Raw genomic sequence first — 20176 nt, forward strand, 5'->3', positions numbered from 1 at the left:
ACCATCCAGCCAACTGAGTGGGAGACTGTGTAACTGTTACACACAGAATCAGTCACAGACAAAGGGCAAGAGAAGTTTTAATGACAAGAGAAAAGGTGTATTTGAGACAAAAACGTTCTCTGCTAGAGATCATATTTTATAATGAGACAAGTGTTTGGAAGCTGTCTTTGGCTGAATACAATAAGGTGAGACCAGTGAAATAACCAGAATGACGAATTGTGATTGGATATCAATAAGCATAAAATAAGTTCATGTTTTTGATTGGTCTGTGGAAAGCATGCTGACTATTGTATGAATTTATAAATCAGATGAAATATATTGTAAGCAGAGTCCGTCCCCATGTGAAATGCCTTCTGAACACATGCTAGAAGAAACCCGGGGTATGAAGTGTCTGAGAATCGTCTGCTCGGTAACAGGAACCTGGGGGTTGAATGACTGAAAGTTCCTGTAACATGGAGCTGAGAAAACCATCAGAACACCCCGAAACGAATTGAACGTTAGAGCATATTTGAAGTACTGAATGGCCTCATGATGGATTTTAATTGTGTGTGATTTGAAAAACGTGCATCTCTACTCCATCCTCTTATATGTTACACATTGGGGCACTGCCGTTTACCTGAAACTGGGAATAAGTTGGAACAATAGCTCGAACATTCCATAATTGGCATTCCCCATAATATTCTATAACTGTGTGGGAGGCATTAGAAAGCCAAGAGAGAAAGAGATGGAAGGTGCTCTATGCAGTAGTGAGAGTGGTGGAGCATGAGCCTTGTTTGGAGGTCGGTGCTATAACAAACATACAGTGAGTGTGAGGGAGCAGAGAATAATGGTGACCCTTATCCTGACAGAGTGGGGAAGGTTATTGATGTTTGTCCTGTTTTACTGGTAAGTTCGTCAGACCCCAGAAACTGCGCTGAGCTGGGTGGTGAGCTCAGACCATGCTGGGTGGGTCTGGTAGTGTGGCCCCCTCTGAGAAGAGCATGGTCCCCTTTTGTACTTGCCCATCCACCAGGACCTCCATGCTGCTGTCGACAAACCGTGGTGTAATTGACCCTTCGCTGCCATGCTTGGGGAAAATGTGCAGGGCAGCTCCAAACTGAGAAAGCGCAACCGTGTGCCCATTGGCCTTTTAAAGATGGCACCAGTGTCACGGATCACGGAATATCCAGGGGCATCCAGGCGACTGTGAGTACCACCAGTTATGATGGTTGGGAGAATCGGGCTGGCATTGAATGAAACGGACACCATGGGGTGGGGTGGGTAGTTAATGAGGTGAGTTTGGTTAGACAGCACCAGGAAACTAGCTCGGTCTCGTGCAGACAACCCCTCTGTCACACTCAATGAAAATGTCACTGAGACTGGTTTTTGTTAGATTCAGCCCAGTGAGGCGAAGACTCTGCTGTCCTCACTCCCAGTTAAAAAGCTGCAGAACAAATGCTCAACCAAAACTCTCCATCGCCTGAACTCACAGCAATATCCCTTTCACTCATAATTCTTCGAAATACTGACCCGTGTTGCATGATACTATCGGAATGAATTCATTTCAGCATTCTGAACCTGTGAATATATCCTTCCATGACATTTTATCTCGGTGTATACTCCCCCACCCTGTCTCCACCCCAAAACACACTGATTTGCGGTCATATTGCACGAGACTGCCAGTATGACTGGCCATTTGGCCCAGCTGGTCTATGGCAAACAAAATGTCCATCCAGACTCACCCCATTCCCCTGTCCTTGTTCTGTATCCCTCTAATCCTTTCCTATCTGTGTATTTGTCCAATTGTCTTTTCAATGTTGTTATTGTACCCACTTCAATCACTTCCACTGACAGCTCAGTCCATATGCGTACTACACTCTATGTTAAAAAGTTGCCTCTCAGTTTCCTTTTTACATTTTTTATCCTTTCCAAACATTAATGGATGTCCTTGAGTACTCGATTCACCAAACCTGGGAAAAAAGTTTGAATTATTCGCCACATGCACAGCTCTCATGATTTTATAAGAGCTACACTTCTATAAGAACCCCCTCGGTTTGCAACACTGTAAAGAAATAAGTTCTGACCCGTTCAATCTCTGCCTAAAACTTCGAGCCTTTAGCCCAGGAAACATCTTTGTAAATTTATTCTACACTTTTTCTCGTTCAATAATATCCTTTCCAGAGCAAGGTGAACAAAACTGAACACAATACTCCAACTGCAGCCTCACCAACATCATGTACAACTGCAACATAACGTCCCAACTTCTTTACTCAATGCGTTGATGAAGGCCAATGTGCCAACAGCCTTCTTCACTGTCCTGTGTATCTGTGACTCAAATTTCAGATAACCGTGCACCTGATCTCCAACGTCCTTTTGTTCCACGACACGTCTTAAGGCACTATCATTCGTCATTAAACTCCTACCTGGATTTGACTTTCCAAAATGCAAGACGTCACACTTATCTATATTAAACTCCATTTGCTATTTCTCAGCCCAATTCCCCAGCTGATCAAGGTACTATTGCAATTTCTGATAACGTTCCTCATTGTAAATGATGTCTCCTAATTTAGCGTCATCTGCAAACTTGCGTTGTGCACTCTGGTCCAAATCATTGATATAGATAACAAACAGCAATGGGCCCAGGACCGACCACTGAGGCACACCACTAGTCACAGGCCTCCAGTCCGACAAGCATACCTCCACCAAAGGCATTTGCTTCATAACGTCAAGCCAACTGTGTCGCCAATTTGCCAGTTTACATTGGAGTCCATGTGATCTAACCTTCCAGAGCAGCCTACCATATGGAACACTATCAAAGGCCTTACTGAAATCCATGTAGAATATGCCCACCACCCTGCCCTCGTCAACCTTCCTGGTCACTTCCTCAGAAAGTCTATCAAAATTTGTCAGGCATGATCTGCCACGCACAAAGCTGTGCTGACTGCTCTAAGTCAAACTCTGTATTTCCAAATGCATACATATCTTGTATCTCCGAACCTTCTCTTGTGGTTTCCGAAACAGATGTAAAGCTTATTGATCTATATTTCCCAGGCTTTTCTTTTCAGCACTTCTGAATAAGGGCACAAAATTTGCTACTGCCCAGTCTTCTGGGACCTTGCCCCTGAACTATCTTCTCTCGCCTTGTAAAGTGCTCTTAGATATATCTGGTCAGGACCAAGAGATTTATCTGACTTTGTGCATTCTAATATGTCCAACACCACCTCTACTGTGATATGGACTGTGCCAAGATATCGCAACTAACCTCTCAAAGGTCGCAAGTCTTCATGTCTTTCTTCATGATAAACGCAGAGGGGAAATTGAGGACCTCACCCATCTCTTGAGGTTTTACACATGTATGCCCATTTTGGATTTTAAGGCGTCCTATCTCTCTCGAGTTGTTCTTTTTCTTTACTATACTGAATTTGGATTCACCCTAATCTGCTCAGCCAAGGCTATCTCATACCCCACTTTCGCCCTGCTGATTTCCTTCTTCAGTAAACTCCTGTATCCCCCTGTGCAAATCCAGGGATTCCCTTGGTCCCAGCTGCCTGTACCTGAGTTACTCCTCCTTTCTTTCTGGTCAGAGCCTCAATATCTCTTGTCATCCAGGGTTCTCTCTTCAGGCCTCACTTTCCCTTCACTCTCACAGGAACATATAGACCTTGAACTCGAGCTATCTCACTTTTGAAGCCCTCCCACTTGCCCGGGATCCTTTTACCTGGAAATACACGACTCCAATCAACCCCTGTAATCCCCTGTCTAATTCCAACAAAATTCGCCTTGCCCCAATTTAGAACTTTAATCCGTGGACCAATTTTGTCCCTACCATACCTATTTTAACATTAATACAGCTCTGGTCACTTTTCCCAAAATCCTCCCCCACTTTACGTCCGTCACCTATCCTACCCAATTTCCTAACAGTAGGTCGACTTTGTCCCTTCTCCAGGAGGACCCTCTACATGCTGCTTGTGGAAGCTTTCCTGAACACACTTAACAAATTACGTTCCGTCTAAGTTTTTAACCCTCTGGAAGTCCCCGTCTATGTTAGGATAATTAAAATCACCTGTTATGACAACCCTATTGCTCCTGGAAATCTTGCCCGTCTTCCTGCATATTTGTTCTTCTAATTCTCATTGATTATTTGATGGCTTATAGCGCAACCACTATAAGATTACCACCCCCTCTTACTTGTTTGCATCATTTACAAAATCTCATTGGTTATTATCTCAGCTATTTCATCTTTAAATACTAAAGTGATAAGCGCCTTAATCAGAACTATTGGTATTTAAATTGTTTCCATTTACATCTCTTCCTCGCAGTGATTTTCACATTCACAGCACCCCTTGTCAAGGCACAGTGGAGATATGGAGCTGTAAATGGATGGGCACTGCACATCCTGTCACTTTCAGCATTGGTTACATTTTTCCCCACACTGGGCAGTGATCTAACACAGTGTTGCCGAACAGTGCAACAGCCTGGGTTTAAGTATGAATGAACCGGTGCAGACTGCACAGCCTCCCATGCTGGACATTAGCCCAGGCTTATAGGTCCAGCATTGGTGTGGGCTGCACAGAGTTTCACTCTGCACATAGCTGGGTTGCATTCAGCAGACACTAGCCGGATCTCCACAGTGCTCCATCCTGAATATGTCATGGATTGGCTGGTTATGTGATTTGGATTGCGAATGTGAGAGAACTAAACATCTGGCAATGCCTTTATTTTGTGTTTTAATTCTTGTGATTGGACACTTCAAATCCTGACTCATCCGGTTTGACCCATCCCTCTGGATGAGTCATGGTGACGGTTGTCACAGCATCTGTGTCTGCAACATGACCAACAAATGGAGCAGAGGCTACAGAGAGGAGCATCTCTGTAAAATGGAATGAGGGAATCACCATCAGATCAGCCGTGGTCTTAGTGAATGGTTGGGGCAGGATTGAATGTACCATTGATGCAATTTATTCATATATTTCTGTTTGTTCCAAGCAAACTCCCCTTCTCTCCCAGTGTCCCATACTGGTGGGGACTGAGTCACCTCCTCCTGTTTCTGTGTAACAGGACCCTCGGGACTCACTAGCCTCCAGATTTCCCTGTATCCCAGTTTTGAGCAGTTGAATAACTGGTTCCTGTTCCTGTGTCCCAGTCTCGAACAGTTGAGTGACTGCCTCCTGTCCCTGTGCCCCAGTTTCAAGCAGTTGAATGACTTCCTCTGTTCCTGTGTCCCAGTCTCGAACAGTTGAGTGACTGCCTCCTGTCCCTGTGCCCCAGTTTCAAGCAGTTGAATGACTCCCTCCTGATCCCAAGTTTGTGAAAGTAGATGTCCTCCTCCTGCTCCTGAGTAACAGGCTCCAATAGCTCTGTGCTCACCTGCTGCTCCTGTGGAATGGAGGTGAGGGACTGAATGGCCTCTTCACATTCTTTACAGCTTTTCTTGATGAAAGGCCATTCTCCTGTTTCTGTAGAACTTCATCAAAATCTAACTGATGTATTTCTGTTTTTGACTCTCAGTAATGGAGCAAACAGGCTGACTGGCAGAATTCGGATGCTGAATGGCCTCCTCCTGTTCCCATGTTATATACTGAAGAGTCAATAGACTCTCAGAGATGTACAGCATGGAAAAAGATCGTTCAGTCTGGTCATCCATACCGCCAAATATCCTAAATTAATCTCGTCCCCGTTGCCAGCAATTGGCCCATCTCCCTCTACACACTTCCCATGCATGTATCCATCCAAATGCTTTTTAAATGGTGTAACTGTACCTGCCTCCACCACCTCTTTTGTCTGTTCAATCCATACACACAGCAGTCTCTGTGTGAAAATGTTGTCCCTCATGTCCCTTTTTAGTATCTTTCTCCTCTCACCTTAAACCTTTGTCTTCTAATTTTGGACACGTCTATCCTGGGAAAAGAAATTGACTCTTTACCTTATCTATGCCGCTCATGATTTTATAAACCTCTTTAAGGTCACCCCTCAGCCTCAACACTTGAAAATAGCCCCCGCCTATTCAAACTCTCCCTGTCACTCTGACCCTCCAATACCTGCAACATTCTTTTACATCTCTTCTGCACCCTTTCAAGTTTGACAACACCTTTCTGACAGCAGGGAGACCAGAATTAAAGGCAATATTACAAAAGTGGCCAAATCAATGTCCTGTACAGATTTAACATGTCATGCAAATGCTTTGACTCAAAGCACACACCAATAAAGGGAAGATCACCAAATGCCTTCATCACTGAGCTATCTACCTGTGACAGCACTTTCAAGGAACGGAGAACCTGCACCACTAGTCTAGCTTTGCTGCCTCACAGGGCAGTGACCTGGGTTTAATTCTATCCTTGAATGACTGGCTGTGCGGAGTTTGTACATTCTCCCCATGTCTGTGTGAGTTTCCTCTGGGTGTTATATTTTACTCCGACAGTGTAAGGATATACAGGTAAGGGTAGATTGGCCATGCTGGATTGCGCACCGTACCCAGGGATGTGTAGGGGAGGTGGATTACCCATGGGAAATGCAGGCTCAGAGGGATAGGGCAGGTGTTTGTCCAGTGGGATACTGTTTAGAGGGTCGGTGTGGCCTCGATGGGCCAAAAAGCCTGTTTCCTAACTGGAGGGATTCGATCATTTCTATGGTGTTCTCCTTAATTTCAGATTTCCACAGGAACCTACCTATATGCCTTGCCTTGATTTGTCTTGCCAAAATGCAACACCTCACATTTAAATAAAATAAACTCTATCTGCCACTCGGTTCACCTAAACAAGGTCCCATTATAGTCTTAGAGATCATTCTTCACTGTCGACTAAACCAACAAATTTGGAATTGTCTACAACCTTACTTACCATACTTCATATACTCAAATGCAAATGATTTGTATAAGTGACAAAAGGCAATGGACCCATTATTAATCTTTGCAGGACGCCACTGGTTACATGTCTGCAGGTTTAATGAACAAATGTCACTGTCATGCCCTGTCTCCAATATTCAAGAAAGTTTTTGATCTTAGTGGCGAATTCTCCCTGGATCCCAGCCAGTCTTGCCTTGCTAATCAGTCTACCATGTCGACCATTTTGGTTTTCTGACTGAATTCCATAAAGACAACATCCACTGTCCTGCCTTCATCAATCATCTTCATCACTTCCTCAAAAGATTACACCGAGTCAGTGAGACGTGATCGCCAATGTACAAAGCCCTCTTCAGTCCTTGTCTTTTCAAATGAATACACATCCTTTCCCACAAAATCCCCTCGAACACTTTAGTCACCATTGACGTCAAGCTCAGCGATCTATGGTTACCTGTTTTTTTTTTCCCTTACTTTCTTTTATAATGGCAGTATTTTAGCAGCCCTCCAGTTTTTTGACACCTCACCTGTGGAAATCGATGATACAAATGCATCAGCAAAATGCAGACCAATTTTTTTTCTAGCTTCCCACATACATTTGGGATACAACTGAGCAGGTCCCAGGGATTTGTTCACCTTTATGTGTTTTAATATGTCAAACACCTCCTTGTAATATAGACACTTTCCAATGTATCACTATATATTTATTCATTCTCTCGCTCTTGTAACCTCCTCCTCATTAAATACTGAGGAGAAGGTTTTGTTTCGTATTTCTCAAATCTCCTGTGGTTCCACACAAAGGTAGTCTTACTGATCTTTAAGGGGCCCTGTTCTCTCCCTACTTAATCTTTTACCATTAAAGGATTTGTAGAATTTCTTCAATGCCTCGTTAACCCTATTTCTAAAGCCATCTCATGTCCACATTTTTCTGGCCCGATTTCCCCATTGACTATGCACTTGCTGCCCTTATACACCTCTCGGGATTCACCTAATCACAGCTCTGTTTACCTGACATATGCCTCCTTCCTTACCTTGACCATAACATCAATATATCTAACCATCCAGCACTCCCTGCACCCACCAGCCTTGCCCATCTCACTAATAGGAACACGTTGGCTCTGGACTCTCTGAAACCACGTTTTGATGGCCTTGCATTTTCCAACCATCCCTTTACCTGTGAATAGGGTATTCCAATCAGCCTTTCACAGGGCTCGCCTAACACTGTCAAAAATTGGCCTTATTCAAAGTTAGAACTTTAACGTTTACATCAGGTCTTTCCTATTCCACAACTAATTTAAAACTAATATTTATTCGTAACAGAAGGTTAACAAAACACTTCCTGCCCTGCTGTAACAGGCTCGAGAGGCTGAATGGGCTCCTCGTGGCCCTCTGTAATAGACTGGAAAGGTTGAATGGCCTCCTCTCCTGTCCTTGTGTAACAGACCCGAGACATTAAGTGAGACAGCAACCCGTGGATTACGAGCAGCCATTAAACTGTATCTGATGGAGGTCCATCCCTTTTCAGTTACAGAAAAACAACCAACACAATGTACTCCCGGTGCCCTCTCAGTAACACCTCATATAGCTGCAGCGACATATCTTTTCGTTTTGAATGATTCTGTTGGCAAAATATGCTGAAAAATGTGTTGCTGGAAAAGCATAAAACATCAATTTTCCTGCTTCATGGATGCTGCCTGATCTGCTGCGCTTTTCAAGCAACACATTTTTCAGCTCTGATCTCCAGCATCTGCAGTCCTCACTTTCTCCTTGTTGGCAAAATGTGCCAATATTCGAGATTACCACCTTTTCAAGTAGCAACAGGCTAATATGGGCTGAATGGCCTTCTATTATCCCTCTGTAAGAGGTCCATAGGGACAGAATTGTTTCGGCCTGTTGCTGAGCAGCAGTCTCAATGTTCTGTCCCAAGGTTATGAAAGGATTTGCTAGAAGGGCACTCAAAACCAGGAGTAGCCTCACACTGGTCAATAAGGAATCTAGAAACTTGCCCACCCGACTTTTAGTTATGCAGCCGATCTGTTATTTTATAACAGCCTCTTTCAAAATCAGAGTGGAACATATATAGACCCCTGCAGTGTTCTGTTAATTCGCTCATATCCAAGTTTAAAAAAAGATTTGAAGATTTATGATCCATCCCTCAGAAACCCTCATCCATTCCATCCAAACCCAGTAAATATTCTCTTGTGTAGTTATATGAAAAGTGATGTGTAGAACTGGTTAATTGAACCTGTTTGCTCAGTCATGATTTGGACTGGGATGTACAAAGTTAAAATTACACAACACCAGGTTATAGTCCAACAGGTTTAATTGGAAGCACACTAGCTTTCGGAGCGACGCTCCTTCATCAGGTGATAGTGGAGGACACAATTCTACGGCATAGAATTTATCGCAAAAATTTACAGTGTGATGTAACTGAAATTATTCATTGAAAAATACCTTGATTGTCTGTTGAGTTTTTCATCTGTTTGAATACTATGATAGTTTCACTTCATTTATTTGTGTAAATCACGAAACCTTTTCTAAAAATAAAATGTTGCATTCTCGGGTTAGCTGTAACAGTGAGTGTTAGCTAGACAATATGTTGAAGGTGTTAGCCCTCTGTGTTCTCTGTCTATGCCATGATGTGTAGATTGATTCTAATCTGAAAAGTGACATAACAGAGTTTTACATGACTCCATGCAGTTTTTGAGCTCAGGGCTTTACATGAATTCACGAAATTTTTGAACAAATTTCAAGTACAACTCTGCAAGTACAAATTCATCCCACAAAATATATGTGTGCATGTGGGTCTTTGTCGGTTTGTGTGTGTGTGTGTGTCTGTGTCTGTCTGGATTGGCGGGTTTGTGAGTGTGAGAGAGAATGTACATGTGTGTGTAGTGATGTGGAGTGTCTTAAGTCTGTGAGGGGGTACATGTGTGAGTGTGGGAGTGTGTGTGCATGTCTGGGGTGAGGTATTGAAAATGTCTGTGAGAGAGAGTGTATATATGTGTGCATGAGTGTAGAATGGTCTAAGTCTCTGAGAGGATGACTGTTTGATTGTGGGAGTGTGTGTGTCTGTGAGGGTGCATGTGAGTGTCTGTGTGCATGTCTGTGTACATGTGTGTCCGTATGTATGTGTGTGTACAGGAGTGCCTGTGTGTGTATAGTGCAATGGTGGTCACCTCTAATGTGACATGAACCCAAGGTCCCGGTTGAAGCCCTCCCTATGTGCATCAAAATTAGCTATCAGCCTCTGCTCGGGCAACTTTCACTGCTGCCTGTCCTGAAGTCCGCCTTGGAGGATGGTCACCAGAAAGTCCGAGGTTGAAGGTCCTGGACCACTGAAGTGTTCCCCAACTGGGAGGGAACCCTCCAGTCTGTTGATTGTTGTGTGGTGCCCATTCATCCGTTGTCGTAGCCTTTGACAACCGGTTTCCCAGAGTTTGTTCAGTGACTGTGATTAATGCTAAACTCCATGGATTCTAATTATTCCAGTGGAAGGTTTCCATATTTAAATGATAAATGTGTGCCGTTCAATGTGTTATCCCATAACATGATCAGAGCATCACAGCACTGACAGGGATCAGCAGATTTGGAGAGAGGGGAAGGAGAGATCAGAATCTGAGAACATTAGACTGGAATGTTCCAAAAATGTATCAGAATCTGGAAACATTGCACTGGCATGTTCCAACCATAGACAGGAGTTTATTATGTATGGTATCTTTCTGCATTTTATTGCTGGTCATTATCATTGCGGATCTATTACGCTCTTCTCATTATTTGAGATTTTTATTATCCTTTCCTGGCAATCGTAGGTGTTCCTGGTAAGTGTCACTGACCAGATTTTTTTTCTATAAACCGGTTATGACTGTATTACTGTTCTTTCATATAGTCTACACTTCTTGTCACTGTTAAATTTCCTGTTAAAACTTTCAATCCATATATTCACTCTACAGAGTACTAATAACTACATCAATGAATGTGTTCAATTACTGTCTCCCTCTCTGCTCTGGCAGTGTTACTCATGGGTCTCTATGTTGACCTACTCAGTTCCAGCTGCGAACTACAATTTACTGTATCATTGCCTTTGTTATTTACATATTAAGAGCATAGAGGTCACTCTCTACTGTTCTGGTTGCAAACTTCAATTCCTTCCACTCTTTCCATCCCCTCCCTGGCCAATATCTGCTGCTGAAGCAGACAAGTCACAACTGTGGAGATCCCTTTGAACATGAGCTGATTCTTGACACCATACCCTGACCATTTCTAACTTTAAATACTCACCACTCCAGAATATATCTCACTGGTTTAGTCCATCTGCTGTTTGAACCTTGAGCTATGAAATACAGTCTTAATAAAGTTAATAATCTGCTGCTGACGGTCCCGGCTACAAAGCTGCCGAAGCAAATCTGATTCGACCTCACACCAAACTCACATCCATCTGTCATTTATGTGCACGCCGATGTATATTGCTATAGTGTCTGGCAATGCCTTTATTTTAACATTCTCAAACACTTTACCTCATCTGGCCATGAAAATTCTCTCGTTCTCTCTCTGTCGATTAACAAAGAGCCTGCCAGTTGTTCTTATTTGAAATAATTTCCACCATGTGCGTTCCTTCTCAAACAATGAGTTTCGCATTCAACCACGCCAATCGCACATACACACGCACTCTCCCTCAGTTTCAGATGAACACACGCACACAGCAAATCTTCCCATTGTCGGCAGTAATCTGATGCGAGGATAGTTAGCATATGAGAGTAAAGTTTGCAATACTCTCTACGCTGGGCAGATAGTGCAGTTTACTGAGCAACACACTAGCATGCTCTGCACAGTCCTCCATGCTGGGCTGTCATCTTGTCCCAGTTTATGTTGTTTGTGGTGTTCTGTGATGTAGATTCAGAATTTGATGTAACAAACCATTTCAGCTGATCTGACAATGCCTTTATTCAATGTTGTCATTCTTGTAAGTTTTCTCTCGAAGATCTCACTTCTCCAGTTAGTCCCACTGCCCTGTCTTTTTCTCCATATTTCCACAACATTTTTCAGTTAATTAACTGCCTGTTTCTGTCTTTAATGTGAATCTTTCTGTCCCTCTGTATCTTTCCCTGGCCTTTGCTTTTGGCTCCCTAGTGTATGGAGTGCTGGCATTGTGAAGCTGAGAAACAGTGAAGTGGTGTGTGTCAGGCTGTTGTTCACTTCCCAGTATGTCCCACGTGATGGTCCACGGACAGGGGTGTTTCAGAATTTATGAGATAGATCCTTGTAAATTGGTCTGTACCTGAATTTGTCCCTCTCAGGTGACCTTGTGATCAGTAGCACGAGGAAGCCCGGAGAGTAAAGGACCAGGCATCTAAATTGTGTGACAATGATGTCACTTTAAAAAAAAAGTGATTTTCTCCTTTTTTCTCCTTTAAGATAAGAGATCTTAAAGGCCAAACTGCCTACTGAAAACGGCTAAAGTAAATAACATACGACGCTTTTAGGGTTTTTAATAAATAGTAGTAACAACGGCCTAGTAAGTTATCCCCAGCTGCTACTCTGTCTGAAACCTGACTTGATGCTGATTCCTCCTCAATTGGAGAACTGTATGCAAGAATGTCTGCCTGAATGTTCCTTTATGCAAATGTGTGTGTTTATGGGATGTTAGTATATTGGAACAGTTCATCTGTAGAAGGTACTGTATCCATTATTCAGTTCAGGTTTTCAATAGTTAAATTATTCTAAATTCCTCTTCATTTCGAATGGATTTTCATTAGAGTCTTTAAATATATTGTGTTTTACTTAATGGTGAGAGGTTTGACTAGTAGCATCACATTTGGAACACCATTTCACATCTACCTTTAAAATAATAAAGGTTTGGCATCCAAGCTACCCTCTTAAACTAGTTTGAGGCAGTCTGGTTGGTCTGTAGCAAACTGGGGACTCTTGTCTGGTTCTGTATCGATAATACCATATTGGGTTTAGAATTACAATCCCTACAGTGTGCAAACAGGCCATTCGACCCAACAAGTCCACACCGACCCTCCGAGGAGTAACCTACCCAGACCCATTCCTCTACCCTATTATTACACATTTACCCCGACTAAGGCACATAACCCACATATCCCTGAAAACTATGAACAATTTAGCATGGCCAATTCACCTGACATGCACATCTTTGGATTGTGGGAGGAAACCAGAGAATCCAGAATAAGCTCATGTAGAAACTGGAGAGTATGCACCGGGAGACTATTGGGTTCAAAGGTCGTGTATGGCAGTTGTTAGTGTCTTTTGTTGCGGATGTTGAATTCGGTTGGTTTAAACAGTGTTTTGTGTATAAAGACTCTTTCAGTCACTAAGAGTCCTCTGGGTGTGGAAGAAGTAAATTTGGGGGTTTTACAAAAGGTAATGAAGGCAAAGCTGTAGGAATTGACAGACAAGCTGGAGTTGGGTTTGCTTTTGTCTGTGAAAAAATGAGAGATACTTACAGCTATAGCTCCGCCATTACATTGTGTTGAACTGCCATTAGACTCTTTGGAAATAGCTGGAATTCAATTTCAAATGAGGCACTTTGAACATGAGAAGGAATTGAAACAGTTTGACTTATGATGAAAAGTAGAAATAAAAGAAAAGGAAATGAAGAAGAAAGAGAGGAAAGGACAGAAGAAAAGCAGAGAGTTTCAATTTAAAATGTTAGCAATTAGAGAGGAAAGTTGACATAGAGGGCGGTGATGAAGGTAGCAGGTCGGCAGGATGAGGACGATAGTGAGGTTGAGCAACCCTATTGTAAGCAATGGCCTAATGGGGTTCTGTTTAACTACATCCAGGCATTATCTACATTTGATGAGAAGGATGGGAAGCCTTTTGAATTTCATTTGAGAATTTGGCTAAACAAATGCAGTGCCCAGTGACCATGTGGATTTAGTTGATCAAAACAAAGCTGATAGGTATTTGAATCCCTATCGGAGGAAGAATCTGGCCAATATGGGGTGGTGAAGAAAGCCATCTGAAATCTATATGAGCTTGGGCCAGAGGCCAATAGACAACATCGAAAAAAGGTTCACTGGTTAAACGCACGTTGAGTTTGAAAGGATCAAACAAAGTCATTTTGAAAGGTGGGTAAGGGTATTAAAAACAGAACAAACCTATGGCACTCTTAGAGAGATTCTTTTTTGGAGAAGTTCAACAATTGACTTCCTGCAGTCGTGAGAACTCGTGTGGAAGAGCAGAGAGTAACAATGGCAAGGTTAGACGCTGAAATGTCTGATGATGATGATTGAGTTCAGAAATCAAAGTTTGATTTCTGTGAGAGATTGAGAAGATTGTGCGAGATCTTATTTAAAACATATACCTGTGAGAGTAAGGTTTACTGGCATAGGCCAGGAGTAGCAGGTAAAGAGGTTAGAGCATTAAGAGGTACAGAAGTATGTAACTCTGTTATGCTGAGACATGAGGAGCTATGTCATTCAGAAGGACTATTGGAGAGATGAGAAGTGCTCCATTATGTAACTTTTGGTTGGAGTGCCCAGTGGAAACGCCAACAGATTTATGCCACAATGACGAAGGAGGCCTTGAGCTTGGTGTTGGCGTTACAACATTTCAGCAGTTAAATTGCGAATAACATACATGAGACAAATCTTTATCACTGATTGTGACCCCTTAAAGTTTTTGGAGAAGTTTAGGAAGAAAAATACCAGTCTGTTTCAATTGAGCTTATTATTGCTGCCATTCAGTTTGAAATTATACAGGTGACAGGGCGAGAAAACCTAAGTTTTGACACGTTGTGGGGACTTGGATGAAGAAAGACAAAGGCATTCTGTGGCAGGAGTAAAATGACTGAAATCGAAACTAGTTGTCAACATTTGTATGCTAAGAGTAAATGTAAAGCATATTCATTCCAGTCTGCTAATAGAGGGAGATTAGGTGGTCTAAATTGAATCCACTTTTGTATATTGATAGATCATTCTATTAAAGATGGAGTTGTGAGAATACTATCACTGTAAAAGGGTTATTTTCTCTTGGGTTTTTTTTGAAGGGAGGTTTTAAAGGCAGAGGTGCAGAGCTGCTGTCTGAAAACAGTTTAAGTAAATAACTTAGATTTTAGGTTTCATTAAAACAGTGGTAACAATGGAAGGGCAGTGGCCAGCTCTCCCAGACGAGGGTTTCTCATTTTGTTTTTAGCTGAACCATTCAGAAGCTGCTGGGGATCCCAAAAGTGTTTGAAGTTTCAATTAATGATCCCCAGCTGCTTTTCTCTGAGATCTCTGTTGATGTTGTTTCCTCCTGGATTGGAAAACTGCTGGAAGGATCTGTATTTGATATATCTTTGTGCTATCCTGCTATCTCTCAATCCTAAAACTCCAGCCTCTTTTGTAGATTGCGCCACATGAAAAAAAATCCACTCCACATCTACACATTCAACTACTTTTAGCATTTTACAGACCTCAATGAGATCTCCTTTCATTCTTAAAAACTCGAGAGTAAAAGCCTAAACTGCTCAATTTCTCTTCATAAGACAAACACTTCAATATGGAATCAATCTGATGAAGCTCTTCTGAATTGCCTCCAATGGAAATACCTCATTCTGCAGGACACCCAAACTGTACTCCAGTTACAGCCTCACTAATGCCTTACATAGCTACACCAACACTCCCCACCTTTCTACTCTATCCTTTTATAAATAAACACTGAAATTAGGCTTGCATTTCTCATTACTTACAGTACCCACAGGCAGGTTTTCTGTGATATGCAAGCAGACACCCAGATCCCTCTGCACCTAAACACTTTGAAATTTCTGTCCATTTCGATAATAATTTGGCTTTATATTATAGTGGCCAACTTGAATAGCCCCATATTTGTTCACTTTAAGTTTCCTGCCAAATGTTGGCCAATTCGCTCAACCTATCCATATAGTTTTAAAACTCTTGCATCATCATTCCGAAGTAATTTCCTACCAATGCTAGTGTCATCTGAAAATGTGGCATCGCATTTTCTATCCCATCAACCGAGTACAGTAATACCATCGATCGCAAATATATGAGACATGAGTACTGAAATCAATGGCACCCCACAAATTGTATTTGCCAAAAGAAAATGACACATTTATTCCATCTGACTCCATTTTGTGGTTAACCAATCCTCCATCCAAGCGAATAAAATACTCCTAAACCCATGTTGTCTGATCTTACCATTTACTCTTTGGAGAAGCGACATATCCGATGCCTTCAGGAAGACCAGGTATGATTCATCTCCAGGATTCCCACGATCCACCTTGTTTGTGACATCTTCAAATAACTCAAGCAAACAATTCAAACGCAATTTAGCCTTCGTAAAACCACGTTGACTATAACGGATTGTGGTTTAACTTTGCAAATGTCCTGAACAATGGATTCTAACAATTTGCCTTAAATTACAATAGTTTATTGTTACACTTTAGTCCCTAATGTATACCATTATTACAAGTTCTTCCCTTTCAAAAACCTTTACATTTTCTTTGAATTCTTGTATAAGAGATCTGCTCCAAATGCTGTGTAAGAGCCATATGTGGTTGAATGGACTCATCATCCTGCTGGTGTACAAACTCGATGAGCTGACATCTTTCCGGTGTTCCCATGTTGTCATGGGAAGGCCAGAATGACCTCCTGCTGTTTATACTTTAGGGGATTGGGAGATTATGAAATCTTCCTGTTGCTGTCTAACATTTCGAGAGGCTGACGGGTCTTCTCATACTTCTCCATAACAGATGGAAATACTGAACGGTCTCCTCATGTATCCCAGAGATGGGACCGAGGGAGTGATTTGTCTTCTCTTCTTCCCATATAACAATCACGTGTCTAAATTACGTCTTCCTTTCTCATGAAAGAAGTCTCAGATAGTTTTTATCCTTAGCCAAATCCCTTGTAATAGGCTCGGTGTGTCTGAATGGCCTCCTATTATCCCAGTGTAACAATCTCCAGTCACTGTGTGACCTGTTCAAGTTCCTATTTTGCAGACTTGAGGAGGCTGAATTGACTGATCCTGTTGCTGTTTAACAGGATACTGGTGCAGCATGACCTACTGTTATAGGCTCGACTGGCTGATTGGCCCCCTTCTGTAAATGTATGTCAGGCTCCAGAGACTGAATAGACTCGTCCTGTTTTGGTTTAACAGGGTTGAAGGCCTGAATATCCTCCTGTTGTTCCTGTGTAACAGGCTGGAGAAGAGAATGGATTCCTCCACTATCTGTGTAATTCGCTTCACTTGTTGACTTCTTCCGTCATCTGTGTTCAAATAATCTTTAATTTTTGTAAACTCCAATGGCTACTGGGTCAACCTACTCACCCTTTCGTTATAAGCGAGCACCTTCATTGCAGGAATCAGTTGAGGGAACCATCTCTGAGCTGCTTCCAATATAACAATATCCTTTCTTCATTGAAGAGATTAAATCTGTACACACTACTTCAGATGCGATCTCACTAAGACCCTGTACAGCAGCAGCAACACTTTACCAGCCTGCTGTAAAGTTCCCACCCAGGTTAGAGCAGTCTCAGCTGTCTGGGGGAATACAGAGCATTGTTGAAAGATCATTGTCCTTCTCTAATCCAACAGCATAACGGGAGATCTGGAGAAATTAAATTTGAGAAGATCATAAATGATGTGGCGATATGATCTCTACCATTCATCTCCCCAGAGCCCCAGAATCTAGTAAGGTGGAGTGCAAAAACAGCAAGGAGGAGCAAACATTGATGGGAGTTTTATATCAAAGTGAAAGCTGCAATACAAATGCTGGACATGTTATAAAACAGGAAATGAGACATACACATTTGTGGGTACTGCAGTAATAATGTACTGTTTATGTTATATCTAAACTGTGTTAACCCAATTGAATGCTAATGCTGGGAAAAAATAGATTTCATGACCACGTGTGAGATGGTTTACATGAACATTATGTCGAGCACTGAGCTCGAGATCAGGTTATTTAGGAATTGGTGTTGAGTGATCAGAAGAGCTAATTGAAAATTTTGCTGTAAAGGACCTTTTGGGATCAGTGACCACAATGTATTGGTTTTCTTTTATGCTGTTGGAGTACACGGCAGTTTTTGTTTTATTTGAAATAACCGTTATAAATCTGTATCATGCAAGCCATGAAAGTGTGAGGAGAAAGTGGGGACTACAGATGCTGGAGATCAGAGTCCAAGACTGTGGTGCTGGAAAAGCACAGTCAGGCAGCATACGAAGAGCAGATGAATCGATGTTTGGGGCATAAGCCCTTCATCAGGAATGAAGCTTATGGGCCAAGGGGGCTGAGAGATAAATGAGAAGGGGGTGTTGCGGGGGAGGTTAGCAGGGATAGCGATTGGTAGATGAAGGTGGGGTTGAAAGTAATAGGTGATGAAGGGAGACAGAATGCCTCATCTACTGCATCCATTAAACCCAATGGTTTAAGCCTTCTCATCTGCCTCGGGACCCTCCAACCACAGGGGATCATAGTGGATTTCACCATTTCCCATTTCCCCTAATCCCACCTTATCTCAGTCCAACCTTCCAAGTCAGCACCGCCCTTTTGAATATTCGTATGTGTCCACCATCCTTCCTATCAATCGGGTCCACCCTCCTCTCCGACTATCACTTTCAAACCCACCTTCATCTACCTATTAGATGAAAGGAGGCAGCTTAGAAAAATGCCAAGTGTTGCCGTAAGCCAGTGGATTCAGAGAAAAGTAGGACCCAGCAAAGGATGACCAAGAAACTGAGAAGAAAATCAAAAAGAGAAAAAGCGTGCAAACAGAAGAAAAACATGAAGACTGCTAAAAAGCGTCTATCAATGTATGAAATAAAAATAAAAACAAGGTCAAATGTGGAAGAGTTGGTGCGCGTTCAAGATAATTTATTGCAGAGAACGGAGAAATCGCAGGGAAAAGAAACAGTTTCTTTGTGTCTATCTTCATGGAAGAATGTCCTGAAATTCTTCCAGAAATACCAAGTGATCATGGGACTTATGGAAGTAAAGGCTAAGACCATTCTTATCAATGCTGAGATTATCTTTGGAAAAAAAAGCTGGATTGAGTATTTATAAATCAGACAGACTAGTTGTACTTCATACAAGAATTTCAGAGGAAGTAGCGATAGACATGTTGATTGCATCGCGGATTTTCACTTTATTTTCTGACACATTCCCGAAAGGCATTTAGCCAATCTGGATAAGGCAAAGGTTATAAATATTATCCAACAGTTTAAGAAAGGATGATTATGAAGAGTGGTGAACTACAGACCAGTTATCTTGTCATCCGCAGTCGGGTATCTGTTGAACCCGATAACAAAGAACGTGCTAAAAGATATATAGAAGGTAATAATATAACCGGGGAGTGTGAGAATGGATCGATGGAAGGAAAACCAGAAGTTGCAAACATTGTTTTGGAATGGTTTGAAGATCATTCTTGTGGACATAGGCAATGAAGAACAAGTGTATAACGAATAGTTGGATATTCATGAGCCTTTTTTTCAAAAAACTCACACAGTAAGCTCATAAGAAAAGTTAAAGCGAGAGGTATTGGGAAGATTATATGCAAATTAGAAAGTAAAAATTAGGTTTACATTCCTGCGAATGTAATTGGAGTATAGAAGAGGTCGTGCACCATTTGCATCGTGCACCATTTGCATTGGACCAATCTCCATGTCTGAATGTGTTGTATCACAGGCGGCTGTTGGGGTCAAGGGACGAAAGACCCTGAATGAATATTTTAATTAGAATCTGACCATAGGGGAGGTGCCAGAAAACTGGAGAACTGCTAATACCGATTCCACTTCGCAGTAAGGGTGGGAGAGATAGACCAGGGAACTATAGACGAGTGAGTATTAGATCACTGTTAAGGAAACTACTGGAGAAAATAGTGAAGGAGAAAATCGAACTCCAATCAGATTCGCAAGGTTTGATCAGGGATAATCATTATGACTTTATCAGAAGGAAGTCATATCCAATGCGTTTGATTGAATTAGTTTGAGGAAGTCGATTGTTTTGTTTTTTAGGAAGGCCTTTGACAAATTTCCACCTGGGAAACTGAAAAATAAAGTAATATCTCACAATATGAAGCAAAACTTGACACGTTACAACAAAAATTGTCTTAGTAGCCGGAGGCAGAGTGTGGTGGGAGAAGGCTGTTTGTGTGACTGGAGACCAATGTCCCCTGGTGTACCACAGGCATCAGTGCTGTGTCCCTTACTGTTTGTGTTATTCATAACAAAATATAGATCTGAATGTGGAGGGGTCTAGGTGGCGAGTGGGGGAGATGTGATAAGTAAGTGTATGTTTGACATAAAGATTGCCTGAGTGTTTAGCAGTGAGGAGGAAGGCCTTAAGTTACAGGAAGATGCAGATGGAATGGTCAGATGGGCAGCTCAATGGCA

This window comes from Chiloscyllium punctatum, chromosome 14, assembly GCF_047496795.1.
Source record: "Chiloscyllium punctatum isolate Juve2018m chromosome 14, sChiPun1.3, whole genome shotgun sequence".
NCBI classification, from domain to species: Eukaryota; Metazoa; Chordata; class Chondrichthyes; order Orectolobiformes; family Hemiscylliidae; genus Chiloscyllium; species Chiloscyllium punctatum.